Source organism: Neomonachus schauinslandi, chromosome 15 (assembly GCF_002201575.2).
Source record: "Neomonachus schauinslandi chromosome 15, ASM220157v2, whole genome shotgun sequence".
Lineage (NCBI taxonomy): Eukaryota > Metazoa > Chordata > Mammalia > Carnivora > Phocidae > Neomonachus > Neomonachus schauinslandi.
Window position 1 is genome coordinate 37115664 of NC_058417.1, and position 22313 is coordinate 37137976.

Consider the following 22313-nt stretch of genomic DNA (forward strand, 5'->3'; position numbering starts at 1 on the left):
AAGCTCCAAGCCCAACTTGGGGCTTGAACTCAAGACCCTGAGATCAAGAGTCACACGCTCTATCAACTAAGCCAGCTAGGTGCCCCTAAAACTAAATATTCTTAATAAATTTTCTATTAACAAAAGTGTCATTTCAGACTAACCTATTTTAGTTCACATCCCAAATTAAATATGCTCCTGAAACACAATTATATATCTTGTATTAATTCACAAAACTTTTTTTTCCCCACAAAACTTTTTTTAAAAAAGATTTTATTTATCTGACAGAGACACAGCGAGAGAGGGAACACAAAGCAGGGGGAGTGGGAGAGGGAGAAGCAGACTTCCTGCAGAGCAGGGAGCCCGATGTGGGGCTTGATCCCAGGACCCTGAGATCATGACCTGAGCCAAAGGCAGACACTTAAACAACGGAGCCACCCAGGTGCCCCCTGAATTGTACACTTTAAATGAATGAATTGTATGGTATATGAATTGTACCTCAATGAAACTGTTATTAAGAGAGAAAGGTAGCTTGGGGCACCTGGGTGGCTCAGTCGGTTAAGCGACGGCCTTCGGCTCAGGTCATGATCCTGGAGTCCCTGGATCGAGTCCCGCATCGGGCTCCCTGCTCGGCAGGGAGTCTGCTTCTCCCTCTGACCCTCCCCCCTCTCATGTACTCCCTCTCTCATTCTCTCTCTCTCAAATAAAAATAAATAAAATCTTAAAAAAAAAAAAAAAGAGAGAAAGGTAGCTTTATTAGTCATGGACTTAAATTTGATATAGGTAACGGTGATTCAGATTTAATAACATTCTATGAGCCAGGCAAGATGCCCACAATTCATTTCTTTTTATGAATCACCCTAAGATCGAATTTTCAATGTTTCTAATATCATTATGGTTCAAACATCTTTATAAAGCTAGATCTTTACAAAACCAATAAGAAGCTATAATTTCAGATTTTAAAAGAACTTTAATCAATTATTCCTCATTTTACAGATGAAGAAAATGAGATATATAAAGTTAATGATTTGCCTAAGTTCACATAGCTGGACTAGAATTCAGTTCCCTTCCTATTCCAAAATTCTTTCTACTATCATAAACTAATTCCTATAAATTTGAAAAGAAACTTACAACTTGGCATATATACAATACGATGAAATCACTACTGAAACAATGACTTTTGCTGGTAATAACTCAAGATTTGCTCAAACTTGATTCCCACATATAGAATCATACTTAAGCCTACAGGGAAGCCAAGAATCACCTTAATGCTTAAGAATGTACTTTTCTGACAAAAATATAAAAAAACATTATGGCCTATGATCAAAGACCATCTTCATAAAGGATTATTAAAACTTGTTTTTATAAATGCACAAAAAAAGCTTCAAATTGGTAATGAAGATAAAAAACAAAAGAATAGCAGGGTTTAAAAAAATTTTTTTTTTAAGATTTTATTTATTTGAGAGAGAGAGAGTACAGAGGGAGAGTGAGGGGGAGAAGCAGACTCCCAGCTGAGCAGAGAGCCCAATGCGGGACTCAATCCCAGGACCCCAAGATCGTGACCTGAGCCAAAGGCAGATGCTTAACCAACTGAGCCATCCAGGTGCCCCTATTTTTATTTTATTATTATTATTTTTTTAAGTAGGCTACATGCCCAATGTAGGGCTTGAACTCACGACCCTGAGATCAAGAGTCATATGTGGTGTGCCTGGGTGGCTCAGTCTGTTAAGTGTCTGACTCCTGATTTTGGCTCAGTCCGTGATGTTGGGGTTGTGAGATTGAGCCCTGCCTCAAGCTCTGCATCAGGCTCCATGTTCAGCACAGACTCTACCTGGGATTCTCTCTCTCCCTCTCCCCCTGCTCACGCACACATGCATACTCTCTAAATAAATAAATAAAAATCTTAAAAAAATAAAAGAGTCACATGCTCCCCCGAGTGAGCCAGGTGCTCCAAGAATAGCAGTTTTTAAATTGAAACAATCAAGTACTGTATTGCTAGATTCCATTCTAGCACATGCTTCCAAATATGCATATCAACTCTATTACATGTATACAAAAAAACAGTAAAATTTCCTCTAAAATTCTTTCTTAGAAAAGAGGGTAGTAATCATACATTTGAATTTTTTTTTTTAATTTATTTATTTGAGAGAGAGCGAGCACGTGTGCGCACCTGAGCAGGGAGAGGGACAGAGGTGGAGGAAGAGGATCAAGCAGATTCTGGGCTGAGCACACAACCCAACTTGGGGCTTGATCCCATGACCAGGAGATCATGACCTGAGCCAAAACCAAGAGTCAAACACTTAATCGACTGAGCCACTCAGGTGCCCCATAATCATATATTTGAATTTCTTAAAAAGTCTCTTGTATTATGGGACACTCTTCCAATTACTTTATATTGAACATACTACTTGACAAACATACATTAGACTTTAAAATAACGTTGGTCAATTGTAGCTTTGGATATTCTGTAAATGGCACTACTATTTATCCAGTGGCTCAAATCAGAAATACAGAATCATCCGAACTGCTTCCCTCCACGACTGCCTCTCACAACACATTCCAAATAAGCAAATTCAGTAGCCTGTATCTTTAACTCCAGATTTTTCAATGCCCCCATCACTACAACCCCAGTCCAATGTACAATTATTTCTCTCCTAGACCACCAAGTAGCCTCTTAACTAGTCTGTTTCCACTCTTGCTGCTTTATAATGTATTCTTCACACAGCAGCCAGGGTAGTCAGTGAGATCAAAGCCTTTAATGGAGTCTCAAAATGTTCAGAATGAAATTCTGCTTGAGGTTGCTAAATATTTCTTAGAGAAGACCACAAAAGCACTAACCATAAAAGAAAAAAATTTGATAGATCAGATTTAATATTTAAAACTTGTGATTATCAAAAGACATTGTGAAGAAAATGAATAGGCAAACCACAGACTAAGAGAAAATATTTTACAGAGAATATACCTAAAAACTATTAAAATATGGGCAGAATACTCAAACAATTTCACAAAGGAAAATACATCAATGGCCAAAAACCAAACAAAAAATGCCCAACATCATTTGTCATCAGGGAAATGCAAATTAAAACCACAATGACATACTGCCACATACCCACAAGAATGGATAAATCTAAAAGGACTAAAAACAAAAATGTTATCAAGGATATAGAATACCTACAACTCATTTTGCTGCCAGTGCCTTTGTTGTTCCTCAAACTCTGCAGGCATTCTCCAACCTCAGGGTTTCTACAGCTGCTTAGAAGTTTCTTTCCTCAAATACCTACATATTTTATGTCAATCACTTATTTAGAGATCTGTTTCATCACCTTAAAGAACAATCCTACCTCCACATCCTCTGTGATTTTTGAGCACCTGCCACAACTTTACATATTTGCTATTGTCTGTCTTTCCAAATCAAATATATGTATCTGGAATGTTGATTCTTGGTTTTATCCTCTACCTCCAATGCTAGAATGGTTTCTGGCACATAATATGTTCGGTCAAATATTAGCAGAATAAAGGAATCACTTCAAAAAGCAATACACTAAGTGTGTCATAGAGAGCATCAATACTGCCCATATTAGATGTATTAACAAAATACCACCTTTACTAATGTTATATAAATAAGGACTTATGGCTAGGGATAAAATTTCCAGCTACAACAGCGTACATAGAGTCAAAAATGGATCTATCTCAAATACTTTAGAAGATACTATTTGGTGTTGGACCTATTAGATTGTTCAGAGTGGAAAGCTGTTTATATAGTAAAGATATGTATGAAAAGTCTAAATAAATATGCTTCATTGAAGTAGAAAAGAAAAAGCTACACTTCCAAATTAATGTTTATATTAGTCTAATACTAACATATCAATGTTTTATATAACATTATTTAAAATGCATATATGTAAATTAAGCATTTTAAGTAGACACTTTACTATATCACTAAGAAATGATAAAATTAAACTTGACCAAAACCCCCCCCTTTTTTTTTTTTTTTTTAAGATTTTATTTATTTATTTGACAGAGAGAGAGCACAAGTAAGCAGAGCGGCAGGCAGAGGGAGAGGGAGAAGCAGGCTCTCCGCTGAGCAGAGAGTCGGACATGGGGCTCAATCCCAGGACCCAGGATCACGAGCTGAGCCGAAGGCAGCCGCCTAACCGACTAAGCCACCCAGGCGCCCCCAAAAAACCCCTTTTTAAAAAAAAATAATGTCTACGTGCAATGTGGTGCTCAAACCCACGACCCCAAGATCAAGAATCACATGCTTTACCAACTGAGCCAGCCAGGCAGCTTGACCAAGAAACTTTTAAAAATATTTTTTTATTTTTGGGGTGCCTGGGTGGCTGTCAGGGTCCTAGAATGGAGCCCCGTGTTGGGCTTTGCACTCAGCTGGGAGTCTGCTTGAGGATTCTCTCTCCCTCTCCCCTGCCCCTCCCCCCACACTCTCTCTGTAAAATAAATAAATAAATCTTTAAAAAATATTTTTATTTTTTAAAAATTTATTTTAAAAAAATATTTAAAAATATTGGTGTGCCTGCATGACTCAGTCAGTTAAGCGTCTGCCTTCAGCTCAGGTCATGGGATCCCAGGGTCCTGGGACCGAGCCCGCATCGGGCTCCCTGCTCAGCAGGAAGCCTGCTTCTCCCTCTCCCACTCCCCCTGCTTGTGTTCCCTCTCTCACCGTGTCTCTCTCTGTCAAATAAATAAAATCTTTGAAATATATATATATGTATATATATATATATATATATATATATATACATATATATATATTTGAGGGAGGAGCACCTGGGTGGCTCAGTTGGTTAAGCGTCTGCCCTCAGCTCAGGTCATAATCCCGAAGTCCCAGGATGGAGCCCTGCATCAGGATCCCTGCTCAGTGGGGAGTCCGTTTCTCCCTCTGCCCCTCCCCCCACACATGCTCTCTCTTTCTCTCTCTCTCTCAAATAAATAAATAAAATCTTCAAAATACATATATTTAGGGAATGCCTGGGTAGCTCAGTTGGTTAAGCATCTGCCTTGGGCTCAGGTCATGATCCCAGGGTCCTGGGATCAAGTCCCACATAGGGCTTCTTGCTCAGCGAGGAGCCTGCTTCTCCCTCTGACTGCCGCTCCCCCTGCTTGTGCGCTCTCTCTCTCTCTGACAAATAAGTAAATAAAATCTTTTTAAAAAAATACTTTTTAGGGGCGCCTGGGTGGCTCAGTTGGTTAAGCGACTGCCTTCAGCTCAGGTCATGATCCTGGAGTCCCGGGATCGAGTCCCGCATCGGGCTCCCTGCTCGGCGGGGAGTCTGCTTCTCCCTCTGACCCTCCTCCCTCTCATTCTCTCTGTCTCAAATAAATAAATAAAATCTTAAAAAAAAAAAAAAAAACTTTTTAAATGAGATAATAGGAGAGAATATATGGTTATTCAACAATCTGAGTCTCTGTTTTCACAGCTATAAAATTAAAATCATTACCTACTTCTTAGTCATTTGAAGATTATACAACATTCTCTATGTAAAATGCTTAGCACAGTGTCTGGTCATGACTATTATAAAATAATACTCTTTTCTAGATAATGTAGCTAACACAATTCTTTATTAATTCAACTGCAACTAATTCATTATAGATGTATAAATAAGGACTCTTGCTGAAATTATTTATGGAGTGCTACATTTCAGAAAAAATTCTTTTAAATATAATTCGCATTTTCAAATCTATGGATATAAATACACATATTTGGGTATAAGCATGAGTGTGTATGTTAGTAGTACACCAAACAGAAGCAAAATTTGAAAGTAACCGAAGTATGTATAAATTTGTGACAAGATGTGGCCTGCCAGGTTTCGCTTGTGGACCAGAGCACTCTAGAAGCCTCACCCAGAGAAGCGGGCAGGCTTCAGTGAGCTTGTGCCAGGGATGCTTCTGGACAGGCCGGGTGGGGGGGGGAAAAAAAAATTTGTGACAAGAAAAATCTTACACTCAAAACTACAGCAGATTCACTTTGATAATAAAAGTTTACTCATGACAATACAGACCTACAAATTTCGTAACAAGATAGACCTATAAATTGAGTTTTAAATGTCTTGTTTTTAAAAAGTAATTAAGATATAATTTTGACTATAAGTAAATAAAACTATGTCCTATGTATACAGCATGCTATCATTTGTGAGCATACACACACACACTATACATACGTACATGCATAAATACATACATGTCTGTGAATGCATATAACATCTGAGGAAGGATACATATGAAACTGGTAATTTTATCTCCTTTACGGAGGGGAGAAAGGAGGCTTAATTTGTACTGTATACCACTGATACCCTTTGAATTTGACCTTGCGTATATATTAACTATGAAAACTTTTTAAATGTTAAAAAATCTTTTTAAAGATACTTCTTTTGAGATCCTGGCCAAATTGTTATAGTAAGCCTATTTATCAAATAAATCGAATGAATATGTATTCCAATTCTGGGTTTTCCGAGTGTGGTTTATTGACAAGGAGGCACTCTTGCCTATGTCTCTAGGATTTGGACTGGCCATAATTAAAAAACATACTCTTCCTTAGAGAACACCGAGGGTGAGGTGGCTCATCTTATTTGTAAAATTGGCCAGTCTTTCCAGAAAGGTAACAGTCCTTGATGTGCAAAATGTTCTAACTATAACAAAAAGAAGGCAAGCACTCTTAATCATTGGACCATTTAGGCCCCGTCCAAATTTCAGAACCGCTCTCACATGCATTCTTCCAGACTATAGTTTGTTTTCTGTTCAACATTTGTGCAAGCATGCTCTGTGGTCCAGTAGATTTCTTTTAAATTACCCTACTCCTTTCCACAAACAATGTCTGGGTCCTCAGGCAACAAATGCTTCAGCTTCCCTGGCCCCTTCAGGCATCTGCCTTACTCACTGTCATTATGCCCATCTCTGCTGACCTTTCGTAGTTTGTCACTTTATATGTTAATTGTGGTTCTTCTCTTCTGCCAAAACAGGCCTCAAGAGGGATATAATACCTTTTTTTGTTGTTACAGCACAACTTGTATATTTCAAATGGAAAAAAAATTTGTATCATTTACAGTACTTTAACATAAATTGCCTTTGAATGGGAGCTTTCTTTCCAGTACTCTGAGGTCTACAAAATGTATCTAGAAAATTTACTACTGTGGAAAATGAAGACTGCTTAAATCAAATTTTAAGGCTATGGTTCTTCTTTTTGATTAACTGCTATAACATTGTCCTTCCAGCAGCTGAGGGAGTTTCTGGTTTTCTTTAGACGTGAGGTGCCGAAACTCTTGCAAGACAACTTTGATGCTATATGAACTCTGCCATTTTCCTAGTACTGATACAGCTCTTCCGTCCACCTCTCCATTAGAACTCCTAACTCCATTCATATTAATTTTTGTTACAAATCTTACAAATGGGGGTGCTTCTGGGTATTTGGATCCACATTTTATTTTAAGGCTGTATATTCAGTTTTCATAACTTGTTTGAGCCCATGATGGCTGTCAACTTATGTAGCTAATACCTTTTCTTTAATAAGCACATAGCTCTATAAAGTGCTTCTGTTATGAAAGCCAATCTGTATTATCAATGAATGACACAATTGGTAATTATAAGGTAACTCCTGCTTTCCTTAATAAAATCTAGCTCAGATTTTCCTAAATAAAAATTTGCTAAATATATTTGTATATGCTAACAATCCTAACATCTCAATTTAATTTTTATTCAATTAGTACTATGCTACATATAGCAATAATTATAAAAAATAAAGAATAAATAAAACGTTATTTCCTTCCTGTGAACCACAAGTCTCCTGTAGGTCTCACTGATTCTCTGATTAATCTCCTACATTCACAATGTGAGCATAAAACATTATTTACATACTGAAGAATCTCATATTTTTCTTCATTTTAAATAATATTAGTAGTCATAAAAATCAAATCTATTTTAATTCAACACCCAAAAAACAATCTAATTCAATAATGGGCAGGAGACATGAATAGACATTTCTCCAAAGAAGACATACAGATGGCCAACAGACACATGAAAAGATGCTTAATATCACTCATCAGCAGGGAAATACAAATCAAAAGTACAAGGAGACATCACCCAAAACCAGTCAGAATGGCTAAAATCAAAAACACAAGAAACAAGCGTTGGTGAGGATGTAGAGAAAAAGGAACCCTCGTGTACTGTTGGTGGGAATGCAAAGTGGTACAGCCACTGCTGAAGACAGTATGGAGGTTCCTCAACAAGTTAAAAATAGAATTACCATATGATCTAGTAATTGCACTACTGAGTATTTATCCCCAAAATACAAAAACACAAATTTAAAGGGATACACACCCCCCTATATTTATTGCAGCATTATTACAGTAGCCAAATTATGGAAGTAGCTCAAGTATTCATCAATAGATGAATGAATAAAGAAGACATTATTCAGCCATAAAAAAAGAATGAAATCTTGCCATTTGCAACAACATAGGTGGTGCTAAAGGGTATAATGTTAAGTGAAGAAACAAAACAAATGAGCAGAGGAAAAAAAAAGAGAGAGAGAAAAACCAAGAAACTGACTCTTAACTACAGAGAACAAAGTGATGGCTACCAGAAGGGAAGTGGGTTGGGGGTTGGGTGAAATAGGTGATGGGGATTAAAGAATACACTTTATCATGATGAAATCTTGCTATCTGCAACGATGTAGGTGGAGCTACAGTATTATGCTAAGTGACATAAGTCAATCAGAGAAAGACAATACTCCTATGTGGAATTTAAAAAACAAAACAGGGGCGCCTGGGTGGCTCAGTCGGTTAAGCGTCTGCCTTCGGCTCAGTCATGATCCCAGGGTCCTGGGATCGAGCCCGCATCGGGCTCCCTGTTCCGCGGGAAGCCTGCTTCTCCCTCTCCCTCTTGTGTTCCCTCTCTGTCAAATAAATAAAATCTTTAAAAAAATAAATAAATAACAAAAAAAACGAACATGGAGGGGGAGAGGAAAACAAAGAAACAGACTTTTTTTTTTTTTTTTTAAAGATTTTATTTATTTTTTAGAGAGCGGGCGAGAGAGAAACAGCATGAGAGGGGAGAGGGTCAAAGGGAGAAGCAGGCTCCCCGCTGAGCCGGGAGCCCGATGTGGGACTCGATCCCAGGACCCTGGGATCATGACCTGAGCCGAAGGCAGACGCTTAACCATCTGAGCCACCCAGGCGCCCGAAACAGACTTTTTTTTAAAGATTTTATTTCTTTATTTGACAGAGAGAGCACAAGCAGGGGGAGCAGGAGAGGGAGAAGCTGGCTCCCGCACTGAGCAGGGAGCCCAATGCCGGGCTCAATCCCAGGACCCAGGGATCATGACTTGAGCTGAAGGCAGATGCTTAATCAACTGGGCCACCTATGCACCCCCTAGATTCTTAACTATAAAAAACAAACTGCTGGTTACCAGAGGAGAGTTAGGTGTGGGTATGGGTTAAATAGGTGCTGGGAATTAAGGAGGGCACTTGTTCTGATGAGCACTGGGTGTTGTATGTAAGTGTTGAATCACTAAATTCTACAGCCGAGACTAATATTACACTATATGTTAACTAACTGGAATTAAAATAAAAATTTTAAAAAATTACAATTAAAAAAAAAGAAAAAAAGCTCTATTTGGAACTCAGAATGTCATTTCTTCCAAGCCACAGCTGTATGTAACAGGCAACCTAGCCCACATAACTCTAGATAACCCACATATGCCTGTATAGTTCAATACTAAATCAAGTATGTGATTAAGTTTTATTTTGTTTCATTTATTCAGATGGCAACCTACCTACCATAGTTTCTGTGGTTTTAGATGGCAGTTCATGGTACAATGAAAAAGAATTCAAAGTTCAACAAAGGCTTGCAATAGCCACCTGCTACCTGGAACATACTTTGTTTCTTCATAAAAACTAAAATAGTTTTGCAGTGGTAAAGAAAACACCATTCTGGAGGAATTACAGCGGAGCCTACAGAGAACATGGAACCAAGAGCTCAGAGAGTTTGAGGGGAGGACTGTTGTTCAAGAAATAATAGCCTAGAGCTGACTTTGTAAGGGTAACAATGGAAGGAGGATGATGGTGGAATAAAATAGCCAGTTTACTGAAAGAAAATAATTGCCAATCTAGAATTTTATAACAAGAATAATCTTCAAAAATGAATGTTATGGGGCACCTGGCTGACTCAGTTGGTACAGCATGAGACTCTTGATCTTGGGAGTCATGAATTCAAGTGCCATGTTGGGGAGTAGACTGTACTTAATTTTTTTTTTAAATGGATGTTATAACACTGGTATACACATCTGTCAAAACTCATTGAACTGCACGATGGACACCAAAAACTAATACATATTATATGTGAAATATACTTCAATAAAGTAGGAATTTAAAACGAAGGCCAAAAAATAAGGTAAAGCAAAGATATGCTCTAAGAAGCAAAAACAGAGACTTTGCTGTCAAAAAACAGTACAAAGGGTATTCTTCAAAGAGAATGATTCTAGAAGGATTGCTGGAATGAACAACGACAAAAATAGCAAACACTTGGGTAAAGCTAAATAAACATTATACTATATAACACAATAATAATATCTTATGACTTAAAAAAAAGGGGGGGGGGCCTGGGTGGCTCAGTTGGTTAAGTATCTGCCTTTAGCTCAGATCATGATCCCGGGGTCCTGGGATAGAGACCCAAGTTGGGCTCCTTGCTCAGTGGGGAGTCTACTTCTTCTTCTCCCTTGCCCTTTGCCCCTCCCCCCACTCATGCCCCCCCAAATAAATGAAATCTTTAAAAAATAAAAATAAATTAAATTAAAAATAAAAATAAAAAATACATAGAAGAAAATTAAACTATACCACAGCATGTAAATCAGATGGAGATACATGGAGATTATGTGCTCCTAAGATCTTTGTAGTATCCAGGAGAATGGTAAAATGATCGATTAACCCTGGATTTTCTGAAGTCAGATATGGCTGTTATAATTCCTGGGGTACTGACATATATCCAAAAAAAAAAAATTGCTTAAAGCACTTCTAATTAAGGGGCGCCTGGGTGGCTCAGTTGGTTAAGCATCAGACTCTTGATTTTGGCTCAGGTCATGATCTTAGGGTTGTGAGACTGAGCCCTGCATCAGACTCTGCACTGGGCGTTGAACCTGCTTAAGATTCTCTCCCTCTCCCTCTGCCCCACCCTTTCTCCCCCTCTCTAAAAAAAAAATAAAAATAAAACAAAAAACCTTTATAATTAAAAGACTATGAGAGGACGCCTGGGTGGCTCAGTTGGTTGGGTGACTGCCTTCGGCTCAGGTCATGATCCTGGAGTCCCGGGATCAAGTCCCACGTCGGGCTCCCCGCTCAGTGGGGAGTCTGCTTCTCCCTCTGACCCTCCCCCTCTCGTGCTCTCTCTCATTCTCTCTCTCAAATAAATAAATAAAATCATTAAAAAAAAGACTATGAGGGCGCCTGGGTGGCTCAGTCGTTAAGCGTCTGCCTTCAGCTCAGGTCATGATCCCGGGGTCCTGGGATCGAGTCCCGCATTGGGCTCCCTGCTCGGCGGGAAGCCTGCTTCTCCCTCTCCCACTCCCCCTGCTTGTGTTCCTGCTCTCGCTATCTCTCTCTCTGTCAAATAAATAAATAAAATCTTAAAAAAAAAAAAAAGACTATGAGAAAGCATATAAAATATAGATTTAAAGACAAATAATAGCAATTACATTAAATGTAAATGGATTAGATGCTTTATTTAGAAGACAAAGATTTTTCAGACTAACTAAAAGTAAAAAGAGTACAATGAGCTGTTTACATGAGATACACCTAAAACATAACAATTCAGAGAAATTAAAGGTAAAGAATTTGAAAATATATGACATGCAAACATTAACCAATAATTCATAAAACAAGCAGGAAAAAAATCAGTAAAAACGAAGATTTAAACAGAATTAACAAACTTGATTTAGTAAGACATATATAAAACATTACATCCAACAATTATAAAAGCACATTCTTTTCAAGCACACACAAACATTTTAAAAATGACCAAATCTTGGGCCATAAAGCAAAAGCAAGTCTTAAATTCCAAATGACTGAAATCATATACAGGTATAACTCATTTTATTGTGCTTCACAGATAATGTTTTTTCTTTATAAATTGAAGGTTTGTGGCAACCCTGTGTTGAACAAGTCTATTGGTGCTATTTTTCCAAGGCATTTGCTCAATTCATGTTTCTGTGTCACATTTTGATAGTTCCCAAAATAGTCTGAACTTTTTCATTATCATTATATTTGTTACAGTGATCTCTGATGTTACCATGGTAATTGTTTTGGGGTACCATGAACTGTGCCCATATAAGACCACAAACTTAATAAAAGTTGTGTATGTTCTGAATGCAGATATGATGGAAAAAGCAAAAGAACTAGAAGTGGATCCTGAAGATATGACTGAACTACTATAATCTCATGATGAAATGTGAACAGTTGAGGAGCTGCTTCTTACGGGTAAGCAAAGAAAGTGGTTTCTTGAGATGGAATCTACTCCTGGTGAAGATACTTTGAAGACTGTTGAAATAACAACAGAGATTTAGAATATTACATAAACTTCACTAATAAAGCAACAAAAGGATTTGAGAGGACTGACTCCCAACTGTGAAAGAAGTTCTACTGTGGGTAAAATGCTATCAAACAGTATCACAAGCTACAAAGAAAGTATTCATAAAAGGAAGAGTCAATCAATGCAACAAACTTCACTGTTCTCTTATTTTAAGAAAATACAACAGCTGGGGCGCCTGGGTGGCTCAGTCGGTTAAGGGTCCAACTCTTATTTTGGCTCAGGTCATGATTTCAGGGTTGTAAGATTAGGCCCCACATAAGGCTTCGTGCTCAGTCTGCCTGAGATTCTCTCTCCCCTTCTCCCTATGCCCCACCCCCCTGCTCGCGTTTGCTCTCTCTCCAAATAAAATAAATAAAATCTTTAAACTAGAATAGCTCCAGGTACATCTAAATATTCCCTGGATCAAAAATCAGAAAATACTTTGAACTGAATGATAAAGATATTATATATCAAAAAATGTGGAAGCAGATCAGTGGTTGCCTGGAAACGGGGGAGAACAGGAAGAGTGGATCCCAAAGGGGCACGAGGAAACACTGTGGGAGTGATGGATATGTTTGTTATCTTGGTCGTATTTACAGATCAAAAAGTATCAAATCATACATTTTAATATATGCAGTTTATTACATGTCAAATATTATATAAACCCTCATAAAGCTATATAAAAAAAGAAAAGAAAAAAAAGAAGAGGAGGTAGAGGAGCTGTAGCACCAGCAGTCACAGTTGCTGCCTGGAGTTTTTTTCCCCAAAACAAACCAGAAAAAGTGTGGGATGAGCTAAAAGTGGTTTATTTTTTGGAGGAAAATTTATAGGTTTAAATGAATATACTAGGGGCGCCTGGGTGGCTCAGTTGGTTAAGCGTCTGCCTTCGGCTCAGGTCATGATCCTGGAGTCCCGGGATCGAGCCCCGCATCGGGCTCCCTGCTCAGTGGGGAGTCTGCTTCTCCCTCTCCCTCTGCTGCTCCCCCTTCTTGTGTTCTCTCGCTCTCTCTCGTGCTCTCTCAAATAAATATTTAAAAAAAATTTTTAAATGAATATACTATAAAGGAATTAATAAGCCAATTATTCACCTCAAAAAGTTAAAAAATAACTACAAAACAAACTCAAAGAAAATAGAAGGAAATAGTAAAGAGCAGAAGTTAAGGAAATAGAAAATAAACATTCAACTAACGACTTAAAATCAAAAGTAGGTTCTTTGAAAAGACCAATAAAATTGACAAAGTTTTGGGGATTGGGGGGGAAAAAGAGAAGGCACAAATAAATAAAATACAGTTGACCCTGAACAACACAGGTTTGAACTGTGCAGGTTGATTTCTACATGGATTTTTTTTTTTTTATAAAGTACTCTAAATGTATTTTCTCTTTCTTATGGTTTTCTTTTTTTAATTTATTTTTAATTTATTTTTTTTAAAGATTTTATTTATTTATTTGACAGAGAGACACAGCGAGAGAGGGAACACAAGCAGGGGGAGTGGGAGAGGCAGAGGGAGAAGCAGGCTTCCTGCGGAGCAAAACCCAATGCGGGGCTTGATCCCACCTGGGATCATGACCTGAGCCGAAGGCAGACACTTAACTGTATGAGCCACCCAGGCGCCCCTCTTTTTTTAATGTATTTTTAACTTTTTCAATTTTATTTTAATTCCAGTATAGTTAATACAGAGTTCTATTAGTTTTAGGTGTACAATACAGTGATTCAACAATTCCATACATTTCTCAGTGCTCATCAAGATAAGTGTACTCTTGGGGCGCCTGGGTGGCTCAGTCGTTGAGCGTCTGCCTTCGGCTCGGGTAATGATCCCAGGGTCCTGGGATCGAGTCCCACATCGGGCTCCCTGCTCGGCGGGAAGCCTGCTTCTCGCTCTCCCACTCCCCCTGCTTGTGTTCCTGCTCTCCCTGTCTCTCTCTGTAAAAAAAAAAAAAAAAAATTTTAAAAAAAAAAAAAAAAAAAAAAAAAAAAGATAAGTGTACTCTTGATCCCCTTTATCTATGTCACCCATCCCCCTACCCACCTCCCCTCTGGTAACCATCTGTTTGTTCTCTATAGTTAAGAGTCTGTTTCTTGGTTGTCTTTTTTTCCCCCTTTTTTTGTTCATTTTGTTTTTTTAGTTCTACATAAGAGTACAATCATGTTATTTGTCTTTCTCTGACTGACTTATTTTGCTTAGCATTATACTCTCTAGCTCCATCCATGTTGCAAATGGCAAGAATTATGGCTGAATAATTTTCCATTGTAGATATATACCAACACCTTCCTTATCCACTCATCTATCGATGGACACTTTTGCTGCTTCCACAATTTGGCTGTTGTAAATAATGCTGCAATAAACATAGGGGTGCATATATTCTTTTGAATTAGTGTTTTCATATTCTTTCAGTAAATACCCAGTAGTGGAATTACTGGATCACATGGTAATTCAATTTTTAATTTTTAAAAAAGATTTATTTATTTTAGAGAGAGTACACAAAGGGGAAGGGCAGAGGGGGAGGGAGAGGAAGATAATTTCAAGTAGGCTCCCTGCTGAGCGCTCATGAGCTGAGCCAAAATCAAGAGTCCGATGCTGAACCAACTGAGCCACCCAGGTGGCCCTTTATTTATTTATTTATTTTTTAGAATTATTTCTATTTTTAATTTTTTAAAAAGATTTTATTTATTTATTTGACAGAGAGAGACACAGCGAGAGAGGGAACACAAGCAGGAGGAGTGGGAGAAGGAGAAGCAGGCTTCCCATTAAGCAGGGAGCTCAATGCGGGGCTCGATCCCAGGACCCCGGGATCATGACCTGAGCAGAAGGCAGACGCTTAACGACTGAGCCACCCAGGCGCCCCTCTACTTTTAATTTTTTGAGGAACCTCCATACTGTTTTTCACAGTGGCTGCACCACACTGCATTCCCACATTATGGTTTTCTTAACATTTTCTTTTCTCTAGATTACTTTACTGTAGGAATATAGTATATACATATAACATACAAAATGTGTGTTAACCAACGCTTTATGTTATCAGTAAGACTTCCAGTAAACAGTATGCTACTGGTAATTAAGTTTTGGGGGAGTCAAGTTATATGCAGACTTCCGACTGCACAGGAGGTCAGTACCCCAACCCCTGCATTGTTCAAGGGTCAACTATATATAAATGTAATAAATTTATAAAATCATTATTTATATAAAAAATATATAAAGTAAAAATAAATAAGTAAAATGATATTTTGTTATAAGAGATGTGGTAGCTAAGATCCTTTGTAATGCGATTATGTTGAAACTATTCACAGCAGTTTTCCCAGTGTTCTCTGGCAGCTCCAAATATGAATTACAGGTCTACCAAGATGCTGATTTCCTTGGCCCTTGGGTCAGCCAGATACCACTTGAACAAGGAGATATTTCTGCCACCTTCCTCATGTGAGCCTCTTCTTTCCAGTGTACCAAGAAAACATAATCATTTTCTATGAATGTCTTGGGAAGAAAATTAAGAAGCACCTATTTGGGGGCGCCTGGGTGGCTCAGTTGGTTAGGCGACTGCCTTCGGCTCAGGTCATGATCCTGGAGTTCCAGGATCGAGTCCCGCATCGGGTTCCCTGCTCAGTGGGGAGTCTGCTTCTCCCTCTGACTCTCCTCCCTCTCATGCTCTCTGTCTCTCATTCTCTCTCTCTCAAATAAATAAAAAAAATAAAATTAAAAAAATAAAATAAAAAAGAAGCACTGATTTGGAGAATAACTACCGGCTTTGCATTTAAGAACAGCATATATGGGGCACCTGGGTGGCTCAGTCGTTACGCGTCTGCCTTCAGCTCAGATCACGATCCTGGCGAGGGTCCTGGGATCAAGCCCCGAATCGGGCTCTCTGCTCAGTGGGAAGCCTGCTTCTCCCTCTCCCACTCCCCCTGCTTGTGTTCCCTTTCTCGCTGTCTCTGTCAAATAAATAAATAAAATCTTTCTAAAAAAAAAAAAAGAATAGCATATATATTATCAAAAAGACAAAAGATAATAAACAGGTGGTGGTGAGGATTTAGAGAAAAGAGAACTCTTGTATAAAGCTGGCAGGAATGTAACTGGTACAGCCATTATGGAAAACAGTTACGAAGGTTCTTCAAAAAATTAAAAATAGAGCTATCTTATGATCCAGAATCTCATTTCTAGATATATACACAAAGGAAATGAAATCAGTATCTCCCACGTTTCACTGCAGCATTATTCAAAATAGCCAAGATATGTAAACAACCATAAATACCTGCCGCTGGATGAGTGGATAAGAAAATGGGGCGGGGGATTGCATGGATGTGTATATATACACAATGGAATATTATTCAGCCTTAAAAAAAGGAAATCCTGCCATTTGTGACAACACAGATGAACCTGGCAGACATTATGCTAAGTGAAATAGGCCAGACACAGAAAGACAAGTACTGCACAATTATCACTTGTATGTGGACTCTAAAATAACCAAAGTACAATATCCCCTCACAGAATGGTGGTTGCCAAGAGCTAGGGGGATGGGGAAATAGGGAGACATTAGTCAAAGGATACAAAGTTTCAGTTATGCAAGATGATTACTTTTGGAGATCTAATATATAGCAATGTGAGTATTGTTAACAATACTGTATTGTATATTTGAAATTTGCTAAGAAGTCTTAAGTGTTCTCACCACAAAAAAAAAGCAAAAAAGAAATGAAGAAAATTAACTATGTGAGGTAATAGATATGCTAACTAGCCTGTTATGATTATTTCACAATGTATAGGTATAGTAAAAACATCAAATTGTTTATCTTAAATATATATATAATTTTTATTTGTTAATTATACCTCACTAAAACTGGGGGGGAAAACCTGGCACAATACAATATTATAATACATTATGGAATCCGTTTTTCTTTTCCATTTAACCTAAAAATTACATAATTTACAATTTTTATGCTCTTCATTTTCTTAATATTTAAAACACTGCACAGAATCTTTACAATTAGTAAATACTTTGATTGTATTTCTCAAAGGGAATAAAATACAAATTAATGACAAAATAATCCAAGTATAATGTAATTTTGTTTGCTACCCATAAAAGTCAATAGAATAGGCATATGAAGAAATTCAGGCCTAAGAAATACAACAGACTTACTCCATCTCTTTAGATTTTACTTTATTTTACTAAATAAATATTTACTGAACACCTACTCTACATCAGATACCATCAAACACCCCAGGTGAAAAAGAATGAATCATGGTTCTTGGTCCGTAAGGAACTTAGATTTTAATAGGAAGAACTATAGGTACAAACAAGTAATTACAATACGGTGTGGTTAAATTAATAACAAGGAATAGACTATGATGATTAGCAAATGGACCCTAGAAGTCAAACTATCTGGATTTGCATCAATTACCAGTCTTACGACCTATAATAAGTTACATAACCTCTCTGTACCTAAGGTTGTTGTCTATTCAAATATGTAATGCACTTAGTTCCTGGCAGTGAATTCTTCATTATTTTTCTCCTTACTACTAAACATTATTATTATTATGAAAAATGATACACAGGGTTGGGCCCCTAACCTGGTCTGAAGGTTAGGGAACTTAACTTAGGAAGACCAATGTATCTTCTATAATCAAATGATAAGTCATCTAAATTTGTAAAAACAGTCACTAAAGCAATCCATATCACCTTAAAGCTGTTTAATGTTTAAAAACTTACTAAATACAGGGGTGCCTGGTTGGCTCAGTCGGTTAAGCATCAGACTTTCGATTTCAGCTCAGGTCATGATCTCAGGGTCCTGGGACTGAGCCCCAAGTCAGGCTCCATGCTCAGTGAGGAGTCCAGTCTAGGATTCTCTCTCCCTCTCCCTCTGCCCCTCCCCCCAAGCACTCTCTCATTCTCTCTCAAATAAATCTTTTAAAAAAACTTACTAAATACAAATAAGATAAATTTTAAAACCATTATACACTCATATACTTTTATATTTGTACATAACCTTACGGAAACTTGACTATTCCTTATCAGCATCTTTCGTTATTCAAATCCAACTAAAGTGAAAGAATGCAAGTATGTATAATTACAAACTTCATTTTTTTTTAGAAGATTGTATTTATTTATTTGACAGAGAGAGAGAGAGCATAAGTAGGGAGAGTGGCAGGCAGAGGCAGAGGGAGAAGCAGGCTCCCCGCAGAGCAGGGGGAGCCCGATGCGGGACTCAATCCCAGAACCCCGGGATCAGGACCCAAGCCGAAGGCAGTCACTTAACCAACTGAGCCACCCAGGAGCCCATAAACTTCATGTTTTTTTTTTATCTCTGACTTGTACTAAAAAGGAATAAAAGGGTTGACTAACAGTATCATTTGTTCCTTCTAATGCAAGGATATATTCAATCTGACGTCAGTTTGAATAACTGTATTTACAAATTACTTATTTTTTTTTTAAGTTTTTTTTTTTTTATTAGAGAGAAAGCATAAGCAGGGGGAGCGGCAGGTAGAGGGAGAGGGAGAAGCAGGCTCCCGCTCAGCAGGGAGCCTGACGTGGGGCTCGATCCCAGGACCCTGGGATCATGACCTGGGCCGAAGGCAGCCGCTTAACCAACTGAGCCACCCAGGCACCCCACAAATTACTTATTTTAAAATGCATACATTTTGCACAGAAAGCAGCACAGTTTCATAAACTTAGAAATCCCAGTAAGATCAGGAATTAGAAATTTAAGATTTTAATCTTATGAACTGCATCAAAAGAGTACTGTTAAATTTTTAACACGTATCAAATTATCTGTTATAGATATGATTATCAAACATCCTTCCTAAAAAGTTGCATCATTTCACATGCCCAATAAAGAGTATGAGACTGTGTTTTGTTTTCCATGAACAGGGTTCATGGAAACCTGTTTCTATTAACAGGGTTGAATATCTTTTCATATACTTATTGGCCTTTTGCTTTTTTTGTAACAATTGTATTATTTGCAGTATTTTTGTCCAACTTTATGTTGCTTTGAATATACATATTATATATTGTAGATATACAATGAAATATTCAAATAAAAACAATGTATTTTTCATTTCTTAGATTAGAATAGAAAGATTGATAATAACATTCAGTGTCATGGTAGTAGAGATTGATAACACCCAGTATAAATGGCAATATAAGGATATAAATAGTCTCATACTCTTTTTTTTTTTTTCTTTCGTGAGGGAGAGAGAACACGTAGCACATGTGGGGGAAAGGGCAGAAGGAGAGGGAGAGAATCTTAAGCAGGCTTCACACCCAGGGCAGAGCCCAATGCAGGGCTTGATCTGGCGACTCTGATCATGACCTGAGCCAAAATCAAGAGTTGAATGCTTGACAGACTGAACCACCCAGGCATCCAATGAACAGTCTCATACTCTTTATGCGCATGTAAAATGATGCAACTTTTTAGGAAGGGTATTTGATAATAATATCTACACCAGATAATTTAATATATGTTAAAAATTTAAAACAGTACTCTTATTTTTGGTGCAATTTATAACTATACTCTCAGTGGTGCACAAAAGATATCCTTTGCACTACTGTTCACAATAGTCAAAAAAAGGAAGGATAATGTGCATTAAGAAATGGCTTTGGGGGGGGCGCCTGGGTGGCTCAGTTGGTTAAGCAACTGCCTTCGGCTCAGGTCATGATCCTGGAGTCCCGGGATCGAGTCCCGCATTGGGTTCCCTGCTCAGCGAGGAGCCTGCTTCTCCCTCTGACCCTCCCCCCTCTCATGTACTCTCTCTCATTCTCACTCTCTCAAATAAATAAATAAATCTTAAAAAAAAAAAAAGAAATGGCTTTAGGGGAACGCCTGGCTAGCTCAGTGGAAGAGCATGCAACTCTTGGTCTCAGGGTCATGAGTTCGAGCCCCAACTTGGGGGTAGAGATTACTAAAAAAAAATAAACTTAAATGTTTGAAAGAAAGGAAGAAGGGAGGGAGGGAGGGCTTTAGGTGTGCCTGGCTGGCTCACTCAGGACAGCATGTGACTCCTGATCTTAGGGTCATGAATTCGAGACCTACCCTAGGTGTAGAACCTACTTAAAAAAAAAGAAAAAGAAAAAGAAATGGCTTCTAAAAATGACAGATTTATGCTAGGTCTTTATGAGACAGATCTGTGTATACTGTCTAAAAAAAGTGAATACCACATGAGGTTAAAGAAGCAAGTTGCAAAACATCATATATCACAATCTCACTTCCGCAATTAAAGGAAAAAATTAGCATGTATGAAAGAATTCATATCAGATTATTAACAGAGGCTACTTCTGGGACTGGAGGGGTAGGTGGTACAATGAAGGGAGGGAAAAAGAGGATTTCTTATCTTATGTTCTATATTGTTTGATTTTATGACAACAAACATGTATTTCTTTTGTAATTAAAAAAAAATAAAACAGGCACCTGGGTGGCTCAGTCGTTTAGCATCTGCCTTCGGCTCAGGTCATGATCCCAGGGTCCTGGGATCGAGCCCCGCATCGGGCTCCCCACTCTGCGGGAAGCCTGCTTCTCCCTCTCCCACTCCCCCTGCTTGTGTTCCCTCTCTCGCTATGTCTCTCTCTGTCAAATAAATAAATAAAATCTTTAAAAATAAATAAACAATATATTAAATACCATGTAATGAAGAAAACCTATAATTGTTCATAATTCTTCACATTTTAAAGAGCATTCCTATGAAATGTTTACAAAAGCATTTTAAGCTTTATTAACAATCTTCAGATCATTAAACCATCACCTTAATACTTGCTAATGATAATGTGTATCTGGGTTAAGGCCAGTAACCCTCCATACCTACGAATAGTTGAATGAAATACCATTTTCTACTACAGATCTCATAGTGAATTATATTTCACCTTTTTGTTTTTTTTTTTAAAGTAAGCTCTACGCCCAACGTGGGACTTGAACTCATGACCCCAAGATCAAGAGTTGCATGCTCAATGGACTGAGTCAGCCAGGCCCCAATTGTTTCACATTTTTATTTTTATTTTTATTTTTTATTTATTTATTTATTTTTTTAAAGATTCCATTCATTTTTCAACAGAGAGAGAGAGAGACAGCGAGAGAGGGAACACAAGTAGGGGGAGGGGGAGAGGGAGAAGCAGGCCTCCCGCGGAGCAGGCAGCCCGATGCGGGGCTCGATCCCAGGACCCTGGGATCATGACCCGAGCCAAAGGCAGATGCTTAACGACTGAGCCACCCAGGCGCCCCTGTTTCACATTTTTAAATGATGCATCTAGACTTCTGCTTCTGGCTGGTGGTATCAGAACAATTATAAAAACCAGATTAAAAAATTTTAAGTGTTTGAATGGTAATCACAAAAAGATCAGCTCTATATTCATGGGTTCTTTACTCCCTTGCTGCATTTTCTGACTTCTAAGCAGAACACAGAGGCCAATGAAGAAAGAAAAGTCATAAAGCTTGCAGTAGTCTTGTGGGGCTGAAGACACAAATATTGGAATTCAGGCTACCAAAGCTGCCAGGATTGAAATGGCCAACATCCCAGAAAAACTGAATAACAGATAAAGTCTAACATTCATTTAATTTTCCTTCAAGACATTTGCTGACTCCTAGATTTCAGCAGTTTTATGATGGGAGGGAACTAAATACTGGATTTCAGGGCCCAGAAGGGAAGGGAAAACCTTAGGAAACACCCTTGACCAAACTACAAACCAGGAAAAAAAACAACTTGGAAAAAAACACAGATTCAACTGGATCAATATGATCTCACTTAGTGAAAGAATGAAAGCTTTCCCCTTCAGATCAGGAATAAAATAGGATGCCT

The 22313-nt window shown here is 38.1% G+C and overlaps 1 protein-coding gene and 1 pseudogene across 1 annotated transcript in view; both read right to left on the minus strand.

Moving 5' to 3' along the window:
* NPEPPS (aminopeptidase puromycin sensitive) overlaps positions 1 to 22313 on the minus strand; it is a 99180-nt gene that overhangs the window by 48341 nt on the left and 28526 nt on the right. The gene's annotated exons all lie outside the window — the stretch shown is intronic.
* Positions 7179 to 9796, minus strand: LOC110592849 (annotated as a pseudogene).